At 39.4% G+C, this 25455-nt stretch overlaps 1 protein-coding gene across 1 annotated transcript in view; it reads left to right on the top strand.

Moving 5' to 3' along the window:
• Positions 1–25455, top strand: part of EHBP1 (EH domain binding protein 1) — a 406607-nt gene that overhangs the window by 11629 nt on the left and 369523 nt on the right. The gene's annotated exons all lie outside the window — the stretch shown is intronic.

The raw sequence follows: 25455 nt of genomic DNA, 5'->3' as shown, positions 1-25455 counted from the left end.
AATAATAAATTAGCCAAGAAAATTACTTTAGACATTAAAAAAAATAGTTTTCTAAAATTACAGGGCCAGGCAGTGGTAAAGTTGATTAAGTGCACACATTATAGTGTGCAAGGACCCAGGTTCAAACCCCTGGTCCTCACCTGTAGGCAGAAAGCTTCACGAGTGGTGAAGCATGATAGCAGTTATTTCTCTGTCTCTTTCCCTCTTTATTTCTCCATCCCCTCTCAATTCCTCTCTGTCTCTATCAAATAGTAAATAAATGGAAATTTAAAAATTTATAAGTTACATTTGTATACATTAGCTGCTTGAATTCCATAATAGCTATTACTACTAAACTTTTTCTTTTGTCTCCAGGGTTATTGCTGCCTACACTATGAATCCACTGCTCCTGGAGGCCGTTTTTTTTTTTTTTTAATTGGATGGAACAGAGAGAAATTGAGCGAGGAAGATAGAGAGGGGGAGAGGCAGTCACCAGCAGACCTGCTTCACCACTTTTGAAGCAACCCCCCCCCCCCCCGCAGGTGGGGAGCCAGGGACTTGAACCAGAATCCTTGAGTGGGTATATAGCACTTTGTGCTATGTGATCTTAACCCAGTGCACTACTGCCTGGCCCCCATTACTAAACTTTAAAGTACATATAATAGAGAGCCTTAGATAGGCTAACTATCTCATGCAGAACAACTATGCCAGTGTGGTACAGCCTAGACTGCAAATCCTATTTCCTAACCCCAAAGTCTACACTTAGCATTTTATCAATATGAAAAGTAAAATGGTCTGTCTCTTTTTTCTTTTTCCAGTTTGACCTCTTACAATAATTTAGATTGGTTTGATCAATCCCCATAGGATGAAGTCATTTAATTATAATTTCTATATCATACCTATTAAGAAACGTTTTAGCTATTCTGCTGTTTTCACTATTCAAGTAAAAGCTATCCATTTGAAAGTCAAGGCAGTATTAATCTTAAATCAGATCTGGAGGTTTTTCTTTGTCCTCTGCAAGTTTTGTATCACTGATACTTGTCTTATCCCTAGTACATTTTAGATCTTTGTCACTACTTTAATAATCAGTCTAACTGTTTTGGCATTCACATTTTTCCTTTGGATATTTTCCCCCTCTATACTGTATTGTATGTTTACCTTTTTTTTTTTTTTTTCACCTCAAGGGTTATTGCTGGCGCTCAGTGCCTGTACCACGAATCTACTGCTCCGATCGGTCATTTTTTCCATTTTATTGGATAGGACAGAGAGAAATTGAGAGAGGAGGGGAAGATAGAGAGGGGGAGAAAAGATAGACACCCACAGACCTGCTTCACTGTTTGTGAGGGATCCCCCAGAAGATAGGGAGCTGGAGGCTCAAACCAGGATCTACGTGCTTAGTATACTATATGCGCTTAACCCGGTTCACCACCACCTACCTGGTCCCCTATAATCAGTTTTCTTTCCTTTTTTCTTTCTCTTCTCTTTCTCTCTCCCTTCACTTTTTCTCTTTCTTTCTTTCTTTCTTTCTTCCTTCCTTTCTTTCTTTCTTTCTTTTTTTTGTATAGTCAGCTTTCTTAATGTTCCAGTTTCTTTCCTAAAACCCTAGCAGGTAGCTAACACTTGAAGCAGGAATCTTAGAAAACCTGATATCTCTTCCCTATTAGAACTTTTTCTTGAGAAAAAACAAAACAAGCTGAGAGAGAGAAAGAGAGAGAGAGTCCAGAACACTGTGATACCACTTATAGTGTTCTGTTATTTGTTTTTGCTTTTTTGTTCCCCCCAGTATGGTGCTGGGGATTGAGCCATGGGCCTCACACATGAAAGATGTGTATTACTTCCTCAGCCTTGAAAATATTCATTTTTTAAATTTTAAATAAATTTCATATCAGTACTAACAGACTTAAGACAGAGACTTTTAGTGCAAAAGTCTGAAAGCTTTTAAACAAAAACATTTTAAAAATAAGATGGCAGGTAGAGCACACAACTTACCACATGCAGGATCTGAGTTCAAGCCCCTGCCCCCACCTGCAGGAGGGGAAGCTTCATGAGCAGTGAATCAGTGCTGCAGGTGTCTCTTTCTCTCTCCCTATGTCCCCTCCCCTCTCAATTTATTTCCTATCAAATACATTAATTAACTAATTAATTAAATTTTTGAAAAGGGAGTTGGAAGTTGTGGTTTCATTGTGCAGGCACTGAGTCCCATCAATAATCCTGATGTTAAGTAAATAAATAAAGTGGTATCATACAAGGATTTGAATCAGTAAATTATATTAAAATTTGATTTAAAGATCAAATCCCAAATGTCACAGTCAAGTGTATTTTGCCAAATGTCTAGAGGTTTGGAGATACAGCCACAGTAAAGCAGGTTCCAGGACTATATTTTAGTCTCAGTAGACCCAATAAGCAAGAGGAAAAAGCATGCTTTCTGTGAGCATTTAGTCAGAGCACACTAAGTATGTTACTCTCCTTGTGTCCCAAGAGTCTCTTCCACTGACTCCATCCAAATTCTGGTAAAATAGCTTAATGGAAAATTTTCTCAAAATGTGAGGTATTTGTACAACTTCTTCAACCAAATAACAGTCTTAAAGAAAACTATCTTCCAGCTTTGTGCCTTTTTAATGAGCACTTTCAGTTGCTTAAGAACAACTCATCAACAAGAGGCTAATAACCAAAATATATAAAGAGCTTGCCAAAATCAACAACAAGAAAACAAATAACCCCATCCAAAAATGGGGAGAGGACATGGACATAAATTCACCACAGAAGAGATCCAAAAGGCTGAGGAACACATGAAAATATGCTCCAAGTCTTTGATTGTCAGAGAAATGCAAATAAAGACAACGAGATACCACTTCACTCCTGTGAGAATGTCATACATCAGAAAGGTAGCAGCAGCAAATGCTAGAAAGGTTGTGGGGTCAAAGGAACCCTCTTGCACTGCTGGTGGGAATGTCAGTTGGTCCAACCTCTGTGGAGAACAGTCTGGAGAACTCTCAGAAGGCTAGAAATAGACCTACCCTATGATCCTGCAATTCCTCTCCTGAGGATATATCCTAAGGAACCCAACACACCCAAAAAGATCTGTGTGCACACTTGTTCTTAGCAGCACAATGTGTAATAGCCAAAACCTGGAAGCAACCCAGGTGTTCAACAACAGATGAGTGGCTGAGCAAGTTGTGGTATATATACACAATGGAATACTACTCAGCTATAAAAAATGGTGACTGTACCATTTTCAGCCCATCTTGGATCGAGACTGAAAAAATCATGTTAAGTGAAATAAGTCAAAAACAGAAGAATGAATATGGGATGATCTCACTCTCAGGCAGAAGTTGAAAAACAAGGTCAGAAGAGAAAACACAAGTAGAACCTGAACTGGAATTGGTATATTGCACCAAAGTAAAAGACTCTAGGTAGCTGGGGTGGGGGAGAGTACAGGTCCAAAAAAGATGACAGAGGACCTAGTGGGGGTTGTATTGTTATATGGAAAACTGGGAAATGTTATGCATGTAAAAACTATTGTATTTACTTTCCAATGTAAAATATTCATCCCCCAATAAAGAAATTTTTAAAAAAGAGTAAATCATCAGATGGAAAAAGGAAGTTCTGTTCCTAACTGGGGACTTACTTGTTTAAAAAACAAACAACAAAAACTTTCCAGCACAATGTGTGGCCCATCAGAATGTGAAGTTCTTCCCTTCTCATTTTTAGTGCTTCACCATATCCTTTTTTAAAAAAAAAATTGTTTTTATATTACAAAAAGACATGTCACACCATTCCCACAACCAGAGTTCTGATTCTCCACTCTCCCCATTGTAATCCACCACAGTAACCTTAAGGTTGTAGACATGGGCCAACTATCTGTCCACACTTATACATAGTTGCCCCCCTTTTTTTTCTGATTCAATCCTCTCTTTCCATCCAAGCCACTCATGACAACATTACTATCTCCATATGTCCCTCTCTTTTTCCTTCTGTCTCTCTGAGTTGAAATTCAGAGCCCTCTTATCTTCAGCCTATCACTTCTCCCCCACTGGCAATATGGATCAAGGTTATTTTTGGGATGCAGAAGGTAGGAGTTCTGGCTTCTGTAATTGCTTCTTCTCTGAGCATTGGTGTTGGCAGGTCAATACATACCCCCAGCCTGTTTCTATCTCTCCTTAGTGGTCCAGGACACGTTTCACCCATCCATGTCTTTCATATTGCTTCACACCACTCTATGGCTGAAGTCACTAACTCTCAGTGAATTACAACCAAGATAAGGGAGAGTAGATAAACTTGAGATTTTTTTTTTTTTTTTATGGAGAGCTGTATCGAAAAAGTGTTTAACTTTTTGAAAGAAAGTGTTTAACTTTCTTTTTCCACTGTCAGTTTATGACTTAACTAATATAGTCCTCACCATCCCACCCCCCAAAAACAGGTTTAGGAAATTGAACTTCTGACTACCTTTGGTAGTTTGGAGTAGTTGAAAAGAAGAGGCTGGCATTTTAAAATTGATATTGCTTTCACCATCACTAAGCAGAAGGGAGGGCACTGACTTTTTTTTTTTTTTTTTTTACCTCCAGGGTTATCACTGGGACTCAGTGCAGTGCTCCTGGTAGCCACTTTTTCCATTTTGTTGTTGTTGTTGGATATGATAGAGAAAAACTGAGAGAGGAGGGGAAGAAAGGGGGAGAGAAAGATAGACACCTGTAGATCTGCTTCACTCCTCATGAAGTGATTGCAGGTGGGGAGGCAGGGGCTCAAACCAAGATCCTTGCGGGTTCCTTGTGCTTCGTACTATGTGCGCTTAACCTGGTGTGCTACTGCCTGGGCAATGACTTCTTGAGATTTAATGAGCCATCACTCTAGCTATCAGAAGATAATAGGTTCTTCCACATGTGGACCTCTCACAAGCAGCTGACAGATGGGTGGTTCTAAACCTGTTCCCTTTCAGACCACTGCTCTAGCAGTGTTACCTCAAAAAAATAGAAGGCTATTTGGTGACAAGGGACAGTGACTATAAAGAAAACAAAATAGTGGTTGGAAAGTCAAGAATTATGCGAGTTGAGTACTACTCCTCTCATTAATTAAATTATAATCTAAGCTTGGGGAGCTAGGTGCCTCATCTGCAAAGTGGAAGATATAACATATTGTCCCATTTCCTTTCCATAGGGTGATGTGCACACAAGCAATTTGTAAAATATTTGAAAGCCTGAATAAATATAATACAATATGACTGAAATGAGACTGACCTAAGTCCTAAAGTGACTCTCAACAGCTCAGTTCTGTGCTACTGACAATCTTGATCTGAATTCTGACTAACTTATTGTAGAACATCTGATTTTGCCAGCAAAGTTACCAAGGCTGCTTATAACCAAATATATTGTGCTATAAAGCATAAAATAGTAATTCTATATAAGTATGTAAAGTAACCGGAGCCACAGAAAATACCTAGAAGGAACTTTCCCCATTAGGCTTGCACCTGAAAAGAAATAGCTAGCCTCTGAATAAATGGCAGTTTGTTTGGGAGACTATCATATATATATATATATATATATATATATATATATAAATTAAGGACAAGAAATTGGGATACCATGTTAGACAATTATGTCAGATGAAGGAGGGAATGAGCACTAGGGTTTATGCAACTGAGAGAAAAAAATATAGTGAGAAGAACACAAATATGCCATAAAGTATTGGAAGAGCATTTATAAGGGAGGTTATTAGATATTTTGTTCCTTAGGGCAGATTACTGCACACAATTAGACAATTTCTAGAGCCCTTTTAATAAAATCCTCATGTTCCAAAGTTACAGGAAGAGGGGATATGGCTCAGCATAGAGAACACTTTCCATAAAAAAGTATTCTCCTTCAGTGATCCAAGACATCCAGTCCTGGAGATATCCTAACATTCAGAAGGAACCTGCATTTGGGAAGGCTGTGGCAAGTTTACCTACTCCAAATTAAACTAAACTTCATGAGAGCAAGCTTTCTCTAATTCTAAGATACTTTGATTTTTTAGTAAAACATGTCATAAAAAAAGTGCTAAATTGGGGCCGGGGTGGTGGCACACCTGTTTGAGTGCACTGTTGCAATGCACAAGGACTGAGTTTCGAGCCCCCAGTCCCCATTTGCAGGGGGAAAGTTTCACAAGTGGTGAAGCAGTGCTGCAGGTGTCTCTGTGTCTCTCACTCTCTCTATCCCTCCCTTCCCTCTCAATTTCTGACTGTCTCTATCCAATAAATAAATAAATATAATAAAATTTTTTTTTTAAAGTGCTAAATTGTGGCCCAGGAGGTGCCGCAGTGGATATAGCACTGGACTTCAAGAGTGAGGTCCCGAGTTCAGTCCCTGGCAGCAAATATAGTAGAGTGATGTCTGGTTCTTTCTCTCTCCTCCTATCTTTCTCATGAATAAGTGAATAGAATCTTAAAAAAAAAAAGTGCTAAATAAAGGTGTGATTTTCACTGTCAGTGGGGGTAAGTAGTATCTAAGTAGTGATTACTGTTCCTCTTCTCTTCATACTTGCTTGAAAATTTCTAGCAAGGAGTTTTTCTAGTGGACTAACAATCTTATTTCCCTCTTTATTTTGGGACTTTTTTTTTCATTGTAACTATCTGTGAGCATTTGTTTTCATAACAGCTACAAAACGAAAGTCACATATTAGCTTGCACCAAGAAAATCCTAAATTCAGCTTGGAATAAGAATGTTACTGGGTTCTGTTTTTCAGATAGCATGTGATGAACTGATTGACAGAGTCTAGAAATAAATCAAGATCATCCTGACATTTAGCATCTGACAAACAGATGGTAGCAGCACAGTATCAAGCTTTTAACTAGGTCATAGACCTTTAATGAGTTATGATGTTATCTGACCTTTTAGGCAGCTAGACTGCCTGACTCTAGGACAAAATATTGCCAGAGTTGGGTGGGGGTAGGGGGGTTACATCATCAACTAACTATAAATTTCAAAGTGGAAGAATAATATAAGCAAATTCACTGAAACACTCCATTAAAGTTTAAGTGAAACTCATCCCAACACAGTTATAAGGTGACTAAACATGTAAATTAATGCATAAGAACAAAAATAACTGTTATACTCTAAGCAGAAGAATAGTATATATATACTCGAACAGAAGAAAGGCCAAAATAAAATAATGAATATATTGAAATGCTGTCACTTGCCAGAAGATCCATCTCAATTCCATGCAAAGGGAATTTATAGGTGTAAAAAACTGGAAAGTTCAGCTTGGTGACCCCTAGGATAAAAATGTCAAGACAACACCCCCACACACACCTTTGTTTTCTATCTCCATATCTCTCATTTTGACTCATTTTCAGAAGGGTACTTTTTTCTTTATTATTATTATTATTATTATTATTGCCTACAGGGTTACTGCTGGGGCTCAGTGCCTGCACTATGAATCCACTGCTCCTGGAGGCTATTTTTTGTACTTTTGTTGCCATTGTTGTTTTATTATTGTTAATATTATTGTTGTTGTTATTGCTGTCTTTGGATAGGACAGAGAGAAATGGAGAGAGGAGAGAAGACAGAGAGGGGGAGAGAAATATAGACACCTGCAGACCTGCTTCACCACTTGTGGAGCAACTCCCTTGCAGGTGGGGAGCTGGGGGCTCGAACCGGGATTCTTATGCTGGTCCTTGGGATTTGTGCCATGTGCTCTTAACCCGCTGTGCTACTACCCAGCCCCCTTCTTTTTTATTAATTTAACATTCGTTTCTAATATAAAAATCTAGGAGTGTAGTTTCACACATATACATGTATGTGTGTATGTTTGTTTAAGACTTATCATCTCTACCACGAGGGTTTAATTGCCATTACACCAAAGAGATTCTTCTATTTATCTCCTTCACATCCCCTCATATTATCATATTCTCTCTGATAACCACAATAGTTTTAAAAAATCTAAGAAGCAGTAGTTAGTACTATTTTTCATAAATTCATTTGCTTTAGTTATTCATATTCCACATATGAGAGAAATCATCCAGTAGTTGTCTTTTACTTCCTAAATTACTACACTTAGTATAATTACCTCACCTTTCATTTATTGTGTCCCGAAAAGTATAGTGCCATCTTTTTGTGTGTGTGTGTGGGGGGGGAGAATATTATTCCATGACTATATATCCCATAGTTTCTTTTTACTGTCATGTGTCAGTGAGTGTTTAGGCTGATTTGATGTTTTGTCTAATGTGAATAGTACTACTATGAACATAATGGTACACATATTCTTTCAAATTAGTGGTCTCATGCCCTTTGGATATATGTCTAGGAGTGGTACTGAGGGATCATAAGATATTTTCATTTCATTTTATTAAGATATCAAGAGAGTTCTATTACTTAATGGCATCCTTAAAAACTCCAGAATTAAATTCTTCTAACTCCATGTCAAGTAGAAACAATACTACTTTCCCAACAGTTACAGCATGAGAGCCTGAATTGAGTTTCACTGACTTCACTTGGCCATTTTCACTTCTTAGGGTAATGATAGAGTCCTAGAATATATAAATAAGGTCAAGACCTAAACCACAGGAGATAAAGTAGGATAACTAAAGAAGCAGGAGGAATGAAAGTCAGGCAGGCAAAAATAACAGATGTCCAGTCTCCTAGAACAGATTCAAGCAGTATAGTAACATCACAGATGGCTTGACCACTACTATAGGCTGTTGACCCATGCACCTAAAGGTTCAGAGTTTGCATTTTATGAACAGAAACCTTAGTCCCATCATAGCTACGGATGCAGAAGTTGATTATTAAACTGTCCATTAAATTCAACCAAGTAAGTATTTCTGAGGTCTGGATCTGCAGTCGAAGGGTAGGTGTTGGGAACACTTGCTACAGGAAGTCCCCATGTTTTCAGCATTACTTTATCATGAACATATGAACACACACTAAAACTCTATTATCTAGTAGTGCACTATAAGGAAGAAAAGAATAACTCTGTGGAGGTATGTAGGGTTGCAAAAGTATTAGGTGCAAATATTAGTGGCCTAGATGATTTCTCATTGATAAGAAAAAAATGTCTTCATAAGAATGCAATAATCAAGCAAGGGTACTGGAAACTTATCTTTCAATTTATAATGGGCAGGAAAGGTAAGGGACAATAAAGTAGACCCCTCTCTGGGTGAAGGAATTGTAGTGACTGAAATTAATCCTTGAGAAGGGGTTCTTCTTCTTCTAGTGTTTGCCCTTCTTCCTTAGCCAGTCAACAGCATCAGGTTGAGCCTGATGTAAAGTTTCGAGACCTCCTTTGAATCTGGAGAGGTGGCAGTCATTGACTATGTGGGTCATAGTCTGTCTGGAGCCACAGGGTCGTCTCTGGCTCCCCAGCGATGGAACATAGCGGCGCACTGGCCATGGCCTGTTCGATAGCGATTGAGGAGGGCCCAATCATAACGTGCTAGGTCAAAGCCGGGTTGACGCTTGCAGGGGTCTGTGATGAGGTATTTGTTCTTTACCTCAGCTGACTGCCAGCTCTATTTCCAAGAGACTGGAACAGAGAAGTTCATTGTAGGCATAGGGGACCAGATTGGGTGACAAGACGTCAAGCGTTGAACAGGGTGGGCAAAGATATCCGTGTATATTGGCAGGTCCGGTCGAGCGTAGATGTGGGTGGGAAATGAACTTAGATGATGCCGCATCCCGACGAATATCTGGCGGAGCGATGTTGCTAAGAACTGGCAGCCATGGAACCGGGGTGGAACGGATGGTTCCAGAAATTATCCTTATGGAGGAATATAATTTGGAATCAACCAAGTGGACATGGGGGCTACGGAACCATACTGGGGCACAGTATTCTGCAGTGGAATAGCATAATGCCAGAGATGATGATCGTAGTGTGGAAGCGCTCGCGCCCCATGAGGAGCTGGCCAGTCTTGCAATGATGTTATTCCTCGTGCCCACCTTTGCTGAAGTTTTTATGAGATGTTTGTGAAATGACAGAGTGCGATCGAGAGTAACGCCAAGATAGACTGGCTGGGCTTCATGCCGGATTCTCGTATCGCCAAGCTGCACATTAAGCTCACGCGAGGCCGAGGCATGGTGTAGATGGAAAACAGATGATACCGTTTTTGCAGTGCTAGGAATTAGTCACCATTTTTTACAGTAATCAGATATCAGAGACATGTCTTTCGTGAGTGTTTCCTCGAGGATGTCGAACTTTGATGCCTGAGTTGCACAGCAGATGCACTTCCTTGAAGATGAACTTCCTTGAAGAAGTTTCTGGGAGGTCATTGATGTAAATATTAAATATCGTAGGAACCAGAACAGAGCCCTGGAGGAGGCCACTTGAGACAAGTCTCCATCTGCTAGACTTGTCACCCAGATATACCAGGAATCTTCTGTTTTGGAGAAGAAACGATATAGTGTTGGCCACCCATGGAGGCAGGCATCTTGAGATCTTGACCAGGAGACCACAGTGCCAGACTGTGTCATAGGCTGCTGTGAGATCAACAAAGACAGCACCCGTCTTTAAATTCTTCTGGAATCCATTTTCAATGTAAGTTGAGAGGGCCAGGGCTTGTTCGCAGGTAGATCTTCCTGGGCGGAAACCAGACTGGGCGGGTGATAGGAATTTCTCTGTAAGATGAGAAATACGTGACAGAAGCAGCCTCTCAAGGAGTTTGTAACACACGGAGAGGGGTGTGTTACAAACTCCCTCATGTGAAGGGGTGAAAAGTACTGATAGAGCATTGGTTCTACTCTTTTTGGCAGGTGGGTTTATAGGTCTTGCCGGGATAGCCTGAGGGTACTTCTTCCCAAGCGAGCTAGTGCTCTCTGGGTTGGAGAGAACTCAACTGGAGCCGATCTAGGCTGCTGTGTGGGAGAGGGATCAGGAACTCGTGCCGCACCAACTTTGCAGGAGATACACTCTGGAACTCTCGGAGCCGGAAAGCAATTTCCAAGTGTCTTTAATCAGAAGAGCAGCTGTTTTTATACTCTCCAAGTAGGGTGGAAACAGGATGTGATATAGAGAGGGTGGAGAGAAAAGTGACTGGTGAAAATCAGAGTGTGACAAGGAGGGGGGCGGAGCAGGCGAGAATCCTATCACTGAACCACCAATGCCCTGGAGGGAGTGCTTTATGTAAAAGTGATTTATGTAAATAGACCAAAGCTTTGAATGGGATTAAATCTATCCCATTTTATTTTTTTATTTTATTTTTTTATTTAAGAAAGTATTAATTAACAAAACCATAGGGTAGGAGGGGTACAATTCCACACAATTCCCACCACCCATTCTCCATATCCCACCCCCTCCCCTGATAGCTTTCCCATTCTCTATCCCTCTGGGAGCATGGACCCAGGGTCATTGTGGGTTGCAGAAGGTAGAAGGTCTGGCTTCTGTAATTGCTTCCCCGTTGAACATGGGTGTTGATTGGTTGGTCCATACTCCCAGTCTGCCTCTCTCTTTCCCTAGTAGGGTGGGTCTCTGGGGAAGCGGAGCTCCAGGACATATTGGTGGGGTCTTCAGTCCAGGGAAGCCTGGCTGGCATCCTGATGACATCTGGAACCTGGTGACTGAAAAGAGAGTTAACATACAAAGCCAAACAAGTTGTTGAGTAATCATGGACCCAAAGCTTGGAATAGTGGAGAGGAAGTGTTAGGGGGATACTCACTGCAAACTCTAGTGTACTTCTGCTTACAGGTATATATTTTGCAGTAGTTTGTGGATACATGTGAACATATGCTCTCTCTCACAGAAACTGGTGTATATCTAGGTTTTGGGACTTTGTTAGAAAGTGAACCACCTGAGACGGAATTAGAGTATACTATGAAAGGAAAGGTCTCACCCGAGTAATGAAGCTGAAGGGTTGTCATTCCACACGTGAAGTCTCTGGACACAGTCTGAAGTGAAGCATGTTGAGGTGGTAATCGTTGTGTTGGTTAGGTTGTGATCGGCAGATGCAATATTATTTGATATGGATTGGGAGAGGCATACGGGAAAGTGGGCCCTATCCAATGGTTCCAGGACTGGGAGAAGTAGAGGCTCTATAGTGGAGATGTGAGGTTCCTGCTGTCTTAGGGTTCAAAAAGACAATTGATAGTTAATGTTATCATCACATTATTTGGTAATTGGGTTAACTTTGAAAAGTCCTTTTGTTAGGGTTTGCTGTACAGTACCCAGTATCTTGTATATAGCTGTGCTATTGGTTGCACAAAGTGAAGTTTTATAGAAAGTTTAAAAATAATTTCTTCAGTCAAAGAAGGGAAAAGCCACAGTAAAAAATGGAATTCTCTGAAGGCCTGAAATGAACCACTGAATTTTCCATTGATACAATTTCTTGAGCAAACAAAGAGGACATGCACATGTGCCCTTTGAGGCAGCCTATTTTAGTCACTACTACTAAATGTTAGTCATAAGCAAGTATAAATAGTCCTTTTTAACAAGCACTTATTCTAATATTGTTACAAGTGCTGCAGAAAATATTATAGTTCATAAGTGGCTTACTAGTTTGTTAAGGTTGCTGTAACAAAGTACTGCCATTTCAGTGACTGAAACAATGGAAATGTATTATCTCATAGTTCTGGAGGCTAAAAGTCCAAGACAGTGGTATGGTGTTGATTTTTTCTGAGGGCTGTGAAGACATTCCTTTAGTGTATCACCTTTAAATTCTGATGTTTTCTGGCCATCTTTCCTGTTCCTTGATTTGTTTGGGTTTTTTCTTTGTGTGTGTGTGTGTTATTTTTAATCTTTTAAAATATATATACATATATAATATATATTATAATGGATAGAGACAAAAAGAAATTGAGAGACAAGCGGGAGATAGCAAGAGAGAGATAGACAGACACCTGCGGCATTGCTTTACCACTCATGAAGTGTTTCCCCTGCAGGTGGAGACCAGGGGCTTGAACCTGTGCCTTTTAACACTGTAATGTGTATACTTAACCAGGTGCACCACTGTCTGGCCCTGTTCTTAATTTATAGTTGTATCACCTGGGTCTGTGTGCCTGTCTTGATGTGGTGCTTATGTCCAAATTTCTCCCTTTTATAAGGATTTTAGTCATAATGGATTATAATTCACCCTGAAGATCTTATATTAAAGACCCAAATTCACATTCTGAAATAGTAGGGATTAAGAATTCTGCATATGGATTTTTGGAGGGGGTATAACTCTACCAGTAACAGTTCATAATCCTTAATATCCCAGAAGTTATACATGGCTACACATTTTACTCCAGCATTTGTATTTAGGGTTAAATATATACTTAATACTGTGATGGGGTTAGTAATACAGGGTTTAAAATCCCTCTTTTTTCATTGAGATCATCATGAATGAGTGGTAAATGGTAAAATTCTTCCAGTTTCAAATATTTACATCTCCCTTGAAACAAAAACTTGAGAAAAATCAACATTCCTTCTGTATAAAGGGGCTAATTTTTTTTTTTTTGAGAGAGGATTCCTTTATAACTTTATTCTCCATAGAAACAGGGAAATACAGGACTTCTCTCTCTACTTCCCATCCCTGAAAGAGGGCCATGGGAAGAGAGCTGGTTGATTGCTAATTTGACTTTTGAGAGCAAATTCTCCTCTTGCTGATACAAACCAAGAGATCACATGTCACTGCAAATGCCCATTTGCCCAGTGTGAGTGAGGCTTTATGTTAAACAAAAGGATGACAGCCTTACATTTAAACTGCAGTGAAGTCCTTTGTGGGATAGACAGGAATAACATGCTTGATTGCAACCCATAAATAATACACCTCGTGTCATCTGCATTTTGCCTACTCTCTAGGATGAAGGCTGTTATTCCTGGCTAAGCCAGTATTAATCCTGGACTCCTAACTCCAAAACCAACTCTTGCCAGGAACAGCATTTTCCCTCATCTCCTTCTTTCCCTGTATTTTCAGGGTAGCCAAGCATAAGTAAGTGGGCAATTTCTACCCTCATCACTGAAGCTCTAAAGATAGGGCAGTGAACCTACTAAATGATGAATACATGCCATATGGAACTAACGGCAAGTTTGGATATAAATTATCTCCCTATTGCTCTCTGCATTGCAGATTAAAAAGCCCCTTGTGTCATCTCTTTGTATGAGCTGTGCATATCTGAAAACAGTTAAAATCACTGAGAAAAGTAGAATGTTTAATTTTATCTAAAAAGGACTGGGCACTGCTTGTATAAATGGTTAATGGATGTTTTTAAAACACTATGTGATGTGCACTATTTATTTCATTTGGAATTGTATGTTTTATGCAAATGTTTGATGCCTTCTAGCCAGCTGTGTTAATATCAATAGTTCAGTGCAATGTACAAGAGTTGGATTCAACAGACTGGTTTGGGCTCCTGCATTGACAGTAAGAGTTGCCAAACACTTGTTGGATACTAGCAACTGTTCTAGGCACTTCATATAAGTTATATCACTTACTCTTAAAAAAATTTCTTATTTATTTTATTATTGGATAGAGATAGAGAGAAACTGAGAGGGGCAGGGAGAGATAGACAGACACCTGCAGTCCTGCTTCACCACTCCTGAAGCTTTCCTCCTGCAAGTGGGGACCAGGGGCTTGAACCCAGTTTCTTGTACACTGTAATGTGTGCACTGAACTAGGAGCACCACCGCCTGGCCCCACATCATTTACTCTTCACAACTTTAGAAGACAGTGTCTGTTACTCTCACTTTATATGTGGGGAAACCAAAGAGTTACTAAAACTACTATATTCACATTCACACTATCAACTAGAAAGGCCATGCTCTTTCTAATACTCCATGCAACCTCTTGCTTTCTAACTGCTTTGATCTGAAGCAAATACAAATTCTTTCTTGGGCTTGTTTCCCCTCTTCTCTCTCTCCCTCCCTTCATCCCTCCTTCCCTTTCTTCCTTCCTTCCTTCCTTCCTTCCTTCCTTCCTTCCTTCCTTTCTCTTTCTTTTCCTATTCCTTCCTTCTTTTTCTTCCTTCCATTCATTCATTGATTCATTCATTCATGTACCTTTATTTTTTTATCATCTCTAGGCTTCACCACTCCAGGCCAACTTTTTAAACAAAGAGAGAGGGAGAAGGAGAGGGGAAAAGCTACTACAGCACCAAAGCTTCCTTCAGTGTGGTGAGCACCAGGCTCAAGCCTGGGTTAAATGAGTGACAAAGCAGGTACACTGTCCAAATGAGCTATCTTGCCAGTTTGCTTGTTTCTCCTATTTTATTTTTTTATTTTTTTATTTCTTTATTGGGGGATTAATGTTTTACAGTCGACAGTAAATACAGTAGTGTGTACATGCGTAACATTTCCCAGTTTTCCACATAACAATATAACCCCAACTAGGCTTTCTACCATCATGTCCCAGGACCTGAATCCTGTTTTTCTTTAAAAAGAGAGGCTGAAGGAGCCAGGTAGTGGTGCACCAGGTTAAGTGCACATAGTAGAAATACAAGGACCTGCACAAGGATCCAGGTTCAAGTTCTTGACTCCTCACCTGCAGGGGGGGACACTTCACAAGTGGTGAAACAGGTCTGGGTGGTGGCGCACCTGGTTGAGTGCACATGTTACAGTGCACAAGGACCCAGTTTCTAGCCCCCAGTCCCCACCTGCTGGGGGAAAGCTTTGCGAGTGGTGAAGCAGGGCTGCATGTGTCTCTCTGTCTCTCTCCCTCTCTCTCTCCCCCTCCCTTCTCAATTTCTGACTCTCTATTCAATACAGAAGTAAATATAATAAAAAAGAAAATAAGAAAATGTGGCTTTAAAAAACTTACATTGTAAACCAATGTTAACTATATATGTGTGTGTATATATATTCTAGTTTTAAGGACAAGATAGGTACATTAAATTTAACAATTCCAAATTATTACTGAATAAAATTATGAATAATGCTAGCCCAGTATAAGGTCGTAGAAAGCTTTACTAGTCAAGAATGTATTTTTTAAAAATTTTTGTCACCCACCTAGAAATGTCCTTATTCACCTAAAGCAAATACTTAACTAACCATATAGATTCAATCAAGGTTAGGTAACTAGAGGAGATTGAAAAAAGAATTAGAGCATCACTGGAAACCTATTTCAAAAGAAAAGATCTGCCCTCTCCTATAAAGTAATCAAATTTGAAATCCACAGCATTTGAAATTTTCTGACTAATCTCAACTGATATGAAAGTGCCAGAGAGAGGCAGGTTCAGTGATGACAAAGTCCAGTACAGTTTTATTTACTTTCTGTTATTGTCAGTAAACTTTTGGAAGATCAATCAAGAGCTCTTACATGCTCTTGTGTTAACTTAGAAAGTTTCAACCAAAAAGAGGGTTTTAATTTTCACTCTTCTCTAAACCAATCTCAAAGGCATTTTTGCTTTTCATAAGCTCAGTGTTAGAATTAGATGCTTTCATATCTAATAGAGAAAAACTATTACTTGTGTAATTATTTCTTATTAGTATACAAATCTAGTGTTAGAATTTTCAGGGCAGTGTAGTTCCATGTTTTTCTGAGGGATCTATGTGCTATACAGCTTGCCTCTTCACCATCCTTCATCTTCATAGTCCAAGAGAACTGCTAAAATTCTAATCAGCCTATCTATATCCTGACAATAGGATTTAGGAACAAGAAAATATGCACTTCTTCCCTTCCCAAACATTTAAGACTTAACAACATCCAATCAAATAATCATATTTAGGTGCAAAGGGGTCTGACAAATCCTTAACTGAGTGGAAATGGCTAAAAATATATAGTTCCTATTGCTACAAAAGAAAAGGGGAATGCTATATTAAGAGGTAGCTAACAGTATTTGCCTATAAACTTGGATTGAGGCCCACGAAAAACTGGAACTCAAAAGACTCAACTGAAAAGACTGGTAAAATAGCTCACTTGGATAGTGTGCTGCATGACTCAGGTTCAAGTTCAGCCCCTACCACACTGAACATAGGTTTGGTCCTGTAGTCTCTCTCTCTTGTCTCCCGGGTTATCACTGGGGCTCAGTGCTGGCACTACGAATCCACTGTTTCTGGCAGACTTTTTTTCCCCCATTATTTATTGGGTAGGGTAGAGAGAAATTGAGGGAGTGGGAAAGATAAAGTGGGGGAGAGAAAGATACTCACCTGCCGACCTCCTTCACTACTTGTGAAGCAACCCCCTTGCAGGTGGGGAACAGGGTCTTGAACCTGGATTCTTGAGCTTCTTACTATGAGCGCTTAACCTGGTTCGCTACCATCCGGACCCCGGAGGACTTTCTGCATTTTTCTTAATGACTTAGGAGATACAATTTTCATATAATTCAGGTTATCCTTTATGTGATCCTCAAAAGTGTACAATTAAGTACTTTTTAAGTATATTCACCAAGTTGTGCAACCTCACTTTGATATAATTTTTTTTTGTGCCTCCAGGGTTATCGCTGGGGCTCAGTTCCTGCACTATGCATCCACTGCTCCTGGAGGCCATTTTTCCCATTTTGTTGCCCTTGTTGTTGTTGTTATTGTTGCCATTGCTGTTGTTGTTATTGGATAGGACAGAGAAATTGTGAGAGGAGAGGAAGACAGAGAAGGGGAGAGAAAGACACCTGCAGACATGCTTCACTGCTTGTGAAGCCACCCCCACCCCCTGCAGGTGGGGAGCCAGGAGCTCAAACCCGGACCCTTCCGCCAGTCATTGCACTTGGCGCCATGTGCGCTTAAACCACTGCACTACTGCCCGGCCCCTTCACTTTTATGTAATTTTAGAGTGTTTTTATCACCTCAGAAGAAAACCCTTAACAGCTATTTTCAATCTGACATGACAGACCTTAAAACAAGGAAAAATTTAAAAGATAGGGGTGGACATTACTTAAGACTCAAAAGACGAGTCAATCAAGAGGTCTTAAGGATTATTAACATCTATGCACCCAATGAGAAGTCATCTAAATACATCAAAGATCTACTGAAAGGGCTATAGCAATAAATTAATAGCGTAGGGGATTTCAACACCCCTTGAATGTTAGACCAGAAATTATTAAATACTTAAGAGGAAAATACTGGCAGAACTCTTTTCTATCTAAATTTTAAAGGCACCCTCAATGAAAAATCACATCTTATAAACTATTGCTAAAAACAAGGTCACAAAATTGACTTCTGGGTGGCCAGGCGTTCGCTCACTGGGTTAAGCGCACATAGTATGAAGCATAAGGACCCATGCAAGGATCTCCTTTCAAGCTCCCGGCTCCCTATCTACTATCTTCACATGCCATGAAGCAGGTCTGCAGATGTCTGTCAATCTTGCCCTCCTCTCAGTTTCTCTCTGTGCTATCCAAAAAACTGAAAAACTGGCCACAGGAGCAGTGGATTCGTGGTGCAGGCACCAAGCCCCAGAGATAACCTTGGAGGCAATAAACAAGTTTAATAAATAATAAAAGACAAAAAATTGTACATCTATTTTCTCATTTGGATTGATGACCCATCATCTGTTTTTGTTTATCTTTTGCCTATAGTTGTTTTTGTACTTTCAAATTTAACAAATCATTAACAAAATTATTGTAAATCATAGATTTTTTTTTTTCCTGAATAGGGTTCAGACAAGTTCAGCAATTTATACTGATGGAGATTGAACTCTGTTGCCTGGGCTGTCATTGAAGTTATAAATAACATCTTCTATTGCTATAAAGGGTTCTCCAAATGTTTCTTTCCTTTATTTATAATTCATTGTATAATAGTTTACAAAATGGTTGAAATTGATTATAGTTACTCTCCCCTTAGAAGTGTGTATGGGATAGGGAGACTGTGGAATAGTTAATGCAAATTACTTTCATGCCTGAGGCTCTGAGCTCCCAGATTCATTCCCCAGCAACACCATTAGCCAGAGCTGAGGCATGCTCTGGTAAGAAAGAAAGAAAGAAAGAAGGAAAGAAAGAAAGAAAGAAAGAAAGAAAGAAAGAAAGAAAGAAAGAAAGAAAGAAGGAAAGAAGGAAAGAAAGAAGGAAAGAAAGAAAGAAAGAAAGAAAGAAGGAAAAAGGGGGAAAAAAGACTGAGTATAATCAATTGAGTTAGATTTTTGGTTCATTTAGGGAGAATATTTTCCATTCCTGAACAGACCCCATTTTGTCTTCATATTCTCTGTTGGGAGTTGTGATTGTGAACTTTCAATTTAGGATCAATTAGAAAATTAAAGTTAAACAAGAATAGTAAAAAACAGTACCAATTTGTAGAAAAAGTCCAAGCTTCCTAGATTATCAGAACAAAATAATTGTCAGGAAATTCAAAATGCTTCTTTTTTAATTTCACATACATACAACCATTTATTAATGACCAGCAGTTGAAAAAAAACAGAATTAGAGTAAGAAGGGTTCTTTTTATCTTTTTTTTTGTTGCTGTTTGTTTTTTTTTAATTTTTTATTTATAAAAAAATAAAAATATCAACAAGACCATAGGATAAGAGGGGTATAGTTCCACACATGTCCTACCACCAGAGTTCCATTTCCCATCCCCTCCCCTGAAAACTTTTTTATTCTTTATCCCTCTGGAACATGGATTCAGGATCATTAAGAGCTTGTTTCTTCCAACCCTCATCTCTGGGTGGCAAAGTATCACTTCCCCATATCACAGATGAGGCAAATGAATAAATTGTTTCTCTCAGTTCATTTCTTGGTTCCCTCATCCCTCAGTTTTAGCCTCCTAGGTGGACTTTCTATAGTAGAAGTCACTAACAACAGAATGCTCATCCTTATATAGCTACAAATCCAAGAGGAAATTGCTTATATTTCCTAGTCATTCTATTTATGTCATCCTAGAAATTGTGTGTTTGATTTGACTTAAATATATATATGTATATATATATATATTCTTCACTTCAGTATTTTATACTTTTAAGTATTATTTCCTCATCCAGAAAAAGTATGTGAATTCCTAGATGCTACCATTACTAAATGATGGAGTTCTTACAGGTGGAGCTGCATTTACTCACTTCTCCCAACTTCAGCCTCATGCTGTGCCTTATTTGTTTCACCATAACTGACTTGAGTCTCTTCAGACTACTAAGTAATGTCTTTATTATGTCTATTTTGTCTTAGACTTCTCTTATAACATTTTATAAGCTGTTACATATGTTAGCATTTTTTATTATTTACACATATTTTTCTTTGTCTGAAATATATTTAAAATTCCTTGAGACATTCAGTTGTGCTATATATTATTTTAACTCAACACTTTCCCTTCTTCTTCTTTTCCTTCTCCTCCTCCTCTTTCTTCTCCTTTCCCTTCTTCTTCTGGTGTGTGGGGAACTGAAACTGAGACCTTGGAAGCTCAGGCATGAGAGTCTGTTTGCATAACCATTATGCTATCAACCCTGCCCCTCAACATTTTAAAAATCATTTTTCCAGGTTTTTTTCATTAATTATGATTGCCAAGTCCATTGGATAAGAGTGGTATAATTCCACACAATTCCCACTACCAAAGTTCAGCATCCCATCCTTTCCACTGGAAGCTTTCCTATTCTTTATCCCTCTGGGAGTCATTATAGGGTCATTATAGGGTGCAGAAGGTGGAAGGTCCGGCTTCTGTAATTGCTTCTCCACTGAACGTGGGCATTGGCAGGTCAGTCCATACTCCCAGCCTATTTCTATCTTTCCCTAGTGGGGCAGGGCTCTGGAGAGGTGGAGTTCCAGGGTACTTTGGTGAGGCTGTCTGCCCAAGGGAGTCAGGTTGGCATCATGGTAGGATCTGCAACTTGGTGGCTGAAAAGAATTAAGATATTAAGAAAAAAATGTTTAATAATCAGGAACCTAAAGGTAAGAATATAGCAAATAAGATTTGGGGGGTCTCCATTTTGGAAGAAGCTAGGAAGTCTATTTTAGGTATATTCCAAGAAGCTCATGGCTTTACTAGTTTTTGCTTGAGCCTGACAGCTAACATTTAGGTGGGCTAAAGGCATTGTCTGGGAAGTTGGTGTCAGAGTTGGAAATAAGACTAGAAAGCTTAGAGAACAGTTTCCAAATATGGGGAAAGTATATAAATACCATTAACTGTAAACCCCATCTGAGTTGTTTTTTTTTATAACCATGAAAATTACTGTAATCAGGAGTAATTATTCTGCTGTGGGTTTAAGCAATACCATTAATGGTTAAAACCTGTCAATATTATTATGTAGCTGTTATGGCAACTGGAAAACTCAGTGCAAAAAACTACAGCATTATTATTTGGAGTAAACCTTATTACTATGACTAAGGCTCAAATAAATTGTTAGTAGTTAAACCCTACAGTAATACCTCTGACAATTTTTACTGCAAATAGCTAAGATTTTATCATCGAAAATGGTAATAAGTCAAGTCTGTGGTTGCATTTCATAAACTAGAATATTTTATGGGGGGGTTCTGGAATAGTGATTAGAAAAAGTACTTCACTGAAAATAATTTTTATAACTTCAAAATAGCCTTGGTAGAGAAGATAAAAACTTTTTGGATGGTATTCTCCCTCTTCTTTCTTTGTAATTTAGCTTCAAAGTAGGCTTGACAATATTTAAAAAGCAAAATAGAGATTTTTTTTTTTTCCTCCAGGGTTATTGCTGGGCTCGGTGCCTGCACCATGAATCCACCACTCCTGGAGGCCATTTTTTTGTTGCCCTTGTTGTTGTAGCCTCATTGTGGTTATTATTATTACCATTGTTGATGTTGTTCGTTGTTGGATAGGACAGAGAGAAATGGACAGAGGAGGGGAAGACAGAGAGGGGGAGAGAAAGATAGACATCTGCAGACCTGCTTCACTGCCTGTGAAGCGACTCCCCTGCAGGTGGGGAGCTGAGGGCTTGAACCGGGATCCTTACGCTGGTCCTTGCGCTTTGCGCCACATGTGCTTAACCCACTGTGCCATCGCCCGACCCCCAAGATTATTTTAAAATTTGGATCTTCTGTTATGTAAAACATCTATGATCTTTTGTGGTCAGTACTTGGGTTTTCACCCAAGTGGACAGGATAATCAGAGTAACTTACATTCACAATATTATTACATACAGATTAAGTGGGATGGAAGGAGGTGATAAATCAAGACTTGAGTACACTCAGGATTATTCTGAGAGGGACAGAAGCATTGTGGATATTTTCTTCTTGCGTGGTGGTCAGTTGGACATATATGCTGCTTTGTAGCAGGAGTGAGGTTCTAAAAACAAAACAAAACAAAAACAGTAATTTCTAGCATGCCAAAACAAACAACAACAAGAAAAGACTCAGCAAGTATATAGTATGAAAGGTAGATATGAGGGTTGAGAGTAAGTGAATTCTTAGTAATTATAAGATCCTGAGTCCATAAAAATTATGGTGTTATATTCTTGGAAATTACTGAATTAATGGAAGAGAAGTGAGATTGAGTGCACTATTTAATTTGAAATTCTTTAGTCCCTGGGGTAATGAATGATACTAGATAGCAATAAAGTTTTGCCTAAATTGTATTGAGAGCATATAAATTTTTTCCTTGACTGCTATGTTTGTTATCAAATACAATAGTTCACAATATTAAGTGAGATAATTTGATATGTGTCCTTCTCTTTTTGCCTTATCTCACTAAACATTATGTCCTCAAGTTTCACCAAAGAGAATGCAAAGGAGACTTCATCATCTTTTTCCTTTATTTATTTATTGGATAGATTCAGCCAGAAATTGAAAGGGAAGGGGAAGACAGGGAAAGAGAGACAGACACCTGCAGCACAAATTCACCACTTGTGAAGCTTTCCCCCTACAGATGGGTACCAGGGACTTGAACCCGGGTCCTTGCACACTATAACATGTGCATTCAACCAGGTGCACCATCACCTGTCCCCTATTTCATCATTTATAACAGCTGGATATATATATATAGATATATATATCTCACAATCTTTTTTTTTTTGCCTCCAGGGTTATTGCTGGGGCTCGGTGCCTGCTCTACGAACCCACTGCTCCTGGAGGCTATTTTTCCCATTTTGTTGCCCTTGTTGTTGTGCTTGTTGTAGTTATTGTTGTCATAGCTGTTGTTGTTGTTGGATAGGACAGAGAGAAATGGAGAAAGGAGGAGAAGACAGAGAGAAGGAGAGAAGGAGAGAAAGACACCTGCAGACCTGCTTCACCACTTGTGAAGCGACCTCCTGCATGTGGGGAACTGCGGGCTCAAGCCGGGAACCTTATGCCAGCCCTTGTGCTTTGTGCCATGTGCCCTTAACCTGCTGCACTATCGCCCGACTCCCTATCTCACAATCTTTTTAGCCACTAATCTCATGTTGGACATTTGGGTTGCTTCTAGGTTCTGGTGATTAAAAACTGTGCTGCTAGTTATCTGGGATGTAGCACAGTTAATAAAGCATTAGATTCTCAACTATGAGGTCCTTCCTTAGTTCAATCCCCCGCAGCACATGTGCCAGAGTGGTGTTCGTTCTCTCTTTGCCTATCTTTCTCATGAATAAATAAACAAATTCTTAAAAAAAAACAAAAACTGCTGCTATGAGCATAAGTATACACAGATGTCTTCTGATAGGTGTTTCTATTTCCTTTGGGTAAATCCCTAGGAGAGGAAATGCTACTTGGGTAAATCCCTAGGAGAGGAAAAGCTACTGTTTTTAATTTATGGTTTCCTCTACTTAGCCTCAAACTTATCATTTTGACCTTTGACTTCTGCCTTTCTGCTGGCAGAGTCCTCTACTGTATATAAATTTTGATCAACTACTCTATTTTTTTTTTTATCTTTGTGACTTCTGCCAGGACCCTTTTCATACACTCTCTGAGTTTGCTGGAATATCCTTTCATTGAACTTCTCAGTTCAATGAGTAACCTTACAACCATTGTTTTGACGTCTTTTATAGGAAGTTTATGTAGTTCTGATGTATTTGGGTTTTCTTAAGGTTGATCCATCGGTCTGGGCAATTTCATCTGCTTGCTTCTTATGTTTGGTGCTACATTAGTACATTGGCCAGGGCCATAACCCTTGGACAGCAACGAAAGGTTATTGGTTACAAGTGCCTGGCAGAAGCTATAACACTGAGGTTGAGCCAGCCTGGGTAGTGACCAGGGATTGAAGGTTGCAAGTGCTCAGCATCCACAGATTGCCATTAGAAAAGGTTGTGTCTGAAAGGAGGTGGGGCTCTTAGTCCTAAGTGGTGACAACATACACACATAGGAACTGACAAGGAACAAACTTGTCAGGCTGTGATCAACAAGGAAGAAGGGCAAATTGTGGGACTCCCTTGTTGGCTGGCTGCATTTTGGGAGGTTCACAGGTTGTTTGGTAGCTGTAAGGGTACAGTTTGTTTACTAGCAGTTGGATGTGAACTAGTGAAGAACAGATCTGCTGGGAGTCAGCATTCTTGTAGAAATGATTTTCAGTGCCAGGGCCCAGTTTAGAAGAGTGCACACTTTACCATGAACTATAACTCAAACTATGGGTTTGAGTCCCTGGCTGCCACATGAGAGCATCATGTAAAGGGGAATCTTCACAAGTGGTGAGGTAGTGATATGTGGTGTCTCAATTCTTTCCTTTCTCTCCCTCTTTTACACCTGCTATCTGAAAAGAAAAAAAAGTCTAGGAATGATTGAATCATGCAGGCACAGAGCCCCAACAAAGCCCTGATGGCAACAACAACAACAAGTTATTTTTCCAGTTCCTAGCTAAATGTGCTGCTAGATAGGAGTGGTAGAACTCTCCTCTTAGAATAGGCCCTCAGTGTCTTTTACAATGGAGATGAAATCCAGTATGGTCTCCACCAGCCGATTCTTAGCACTGTTGTAGAGGTCATTAGAATGGCTACTGCTGAGACACACCCTACTAGGGAAAGAGAGAGGCAGACTGGGAGTATGGACCGACCAATCAACACCCATGTTCAGCGGGGAAGCAATTACAGAAGCCAGACCTTCTACCTTCTGCAACCCTCAATGACCCTGGGTCCATGCTCCCAGAGGGATAGAGAATGGGAAAGCTATCAGGGGAGGGGGTGGGATATGGAGATTGGGTGATGGGAATTGTGTGGAGTTGTACCCCTCCTACCCTATGGTTTTGTTAATTAATCCTTTCTTAAATAAAAAAAAAATTTAAAAAAATTAAAATTTTAACAGTAAAAAAAAAAAAAAAGAATGGCTACTGCTGGGGCTCCCAACTTGTTCAAAGCATTTAGTTTCTTTTCTTTTCTTTTTTTTTCTGTGTATTAAAGAGCTTGAGACATTCAAGCAATTTTCCCCTCTCATATTAATTAAATAGTGATTTATATGACTACAAATTAATAGGAGTGTACATAAACACCTTTTCCGCCACCAAAAGACCATCTCCCCTCCCCCACCCTGTGAAACATTTAGTTTCTTACCTCCCATTGCTGTAGAGTAAATAGCTTGTCTCTCTGCTTCCCAGATTAAAGTTTGCACCTTAAGAGATCTCTTCTCAATTTCAACTTTTTGTTGTATCGGGATGTTTCCATCTTGGAGAAGGGTGTCTTGCTGTATCTTCACTGAGGTGCTGAACTTTTGTCCTTTGCTGTGGAAGCTTGTTCCTCTGTATTTCAGGTTTCATTTTTGTACATAAGTATTATGCATTGTTGTACTCTTGCTGTTATTTTATGAAGAGCTAAACAAGGCCCTCCCTATT

This window comes from Erinaceus europaeus, chromosome 3 (genome assembly GCF_950295315.1).
Source record: "Erinaceus europaeus chromosome 3, mEriEur2.1, whole genome shotgun sequence".
NCBI classification, from domain to species: Eukaryota; Metazoa; Chordata; class Mammalia; order Eulipotyphla; family Erinaceidae; genus Erinaceus; species Erinaceus europaeus.
This window is presented reverse-complemented; position numbering and strand designations above follow the sequence as displayed.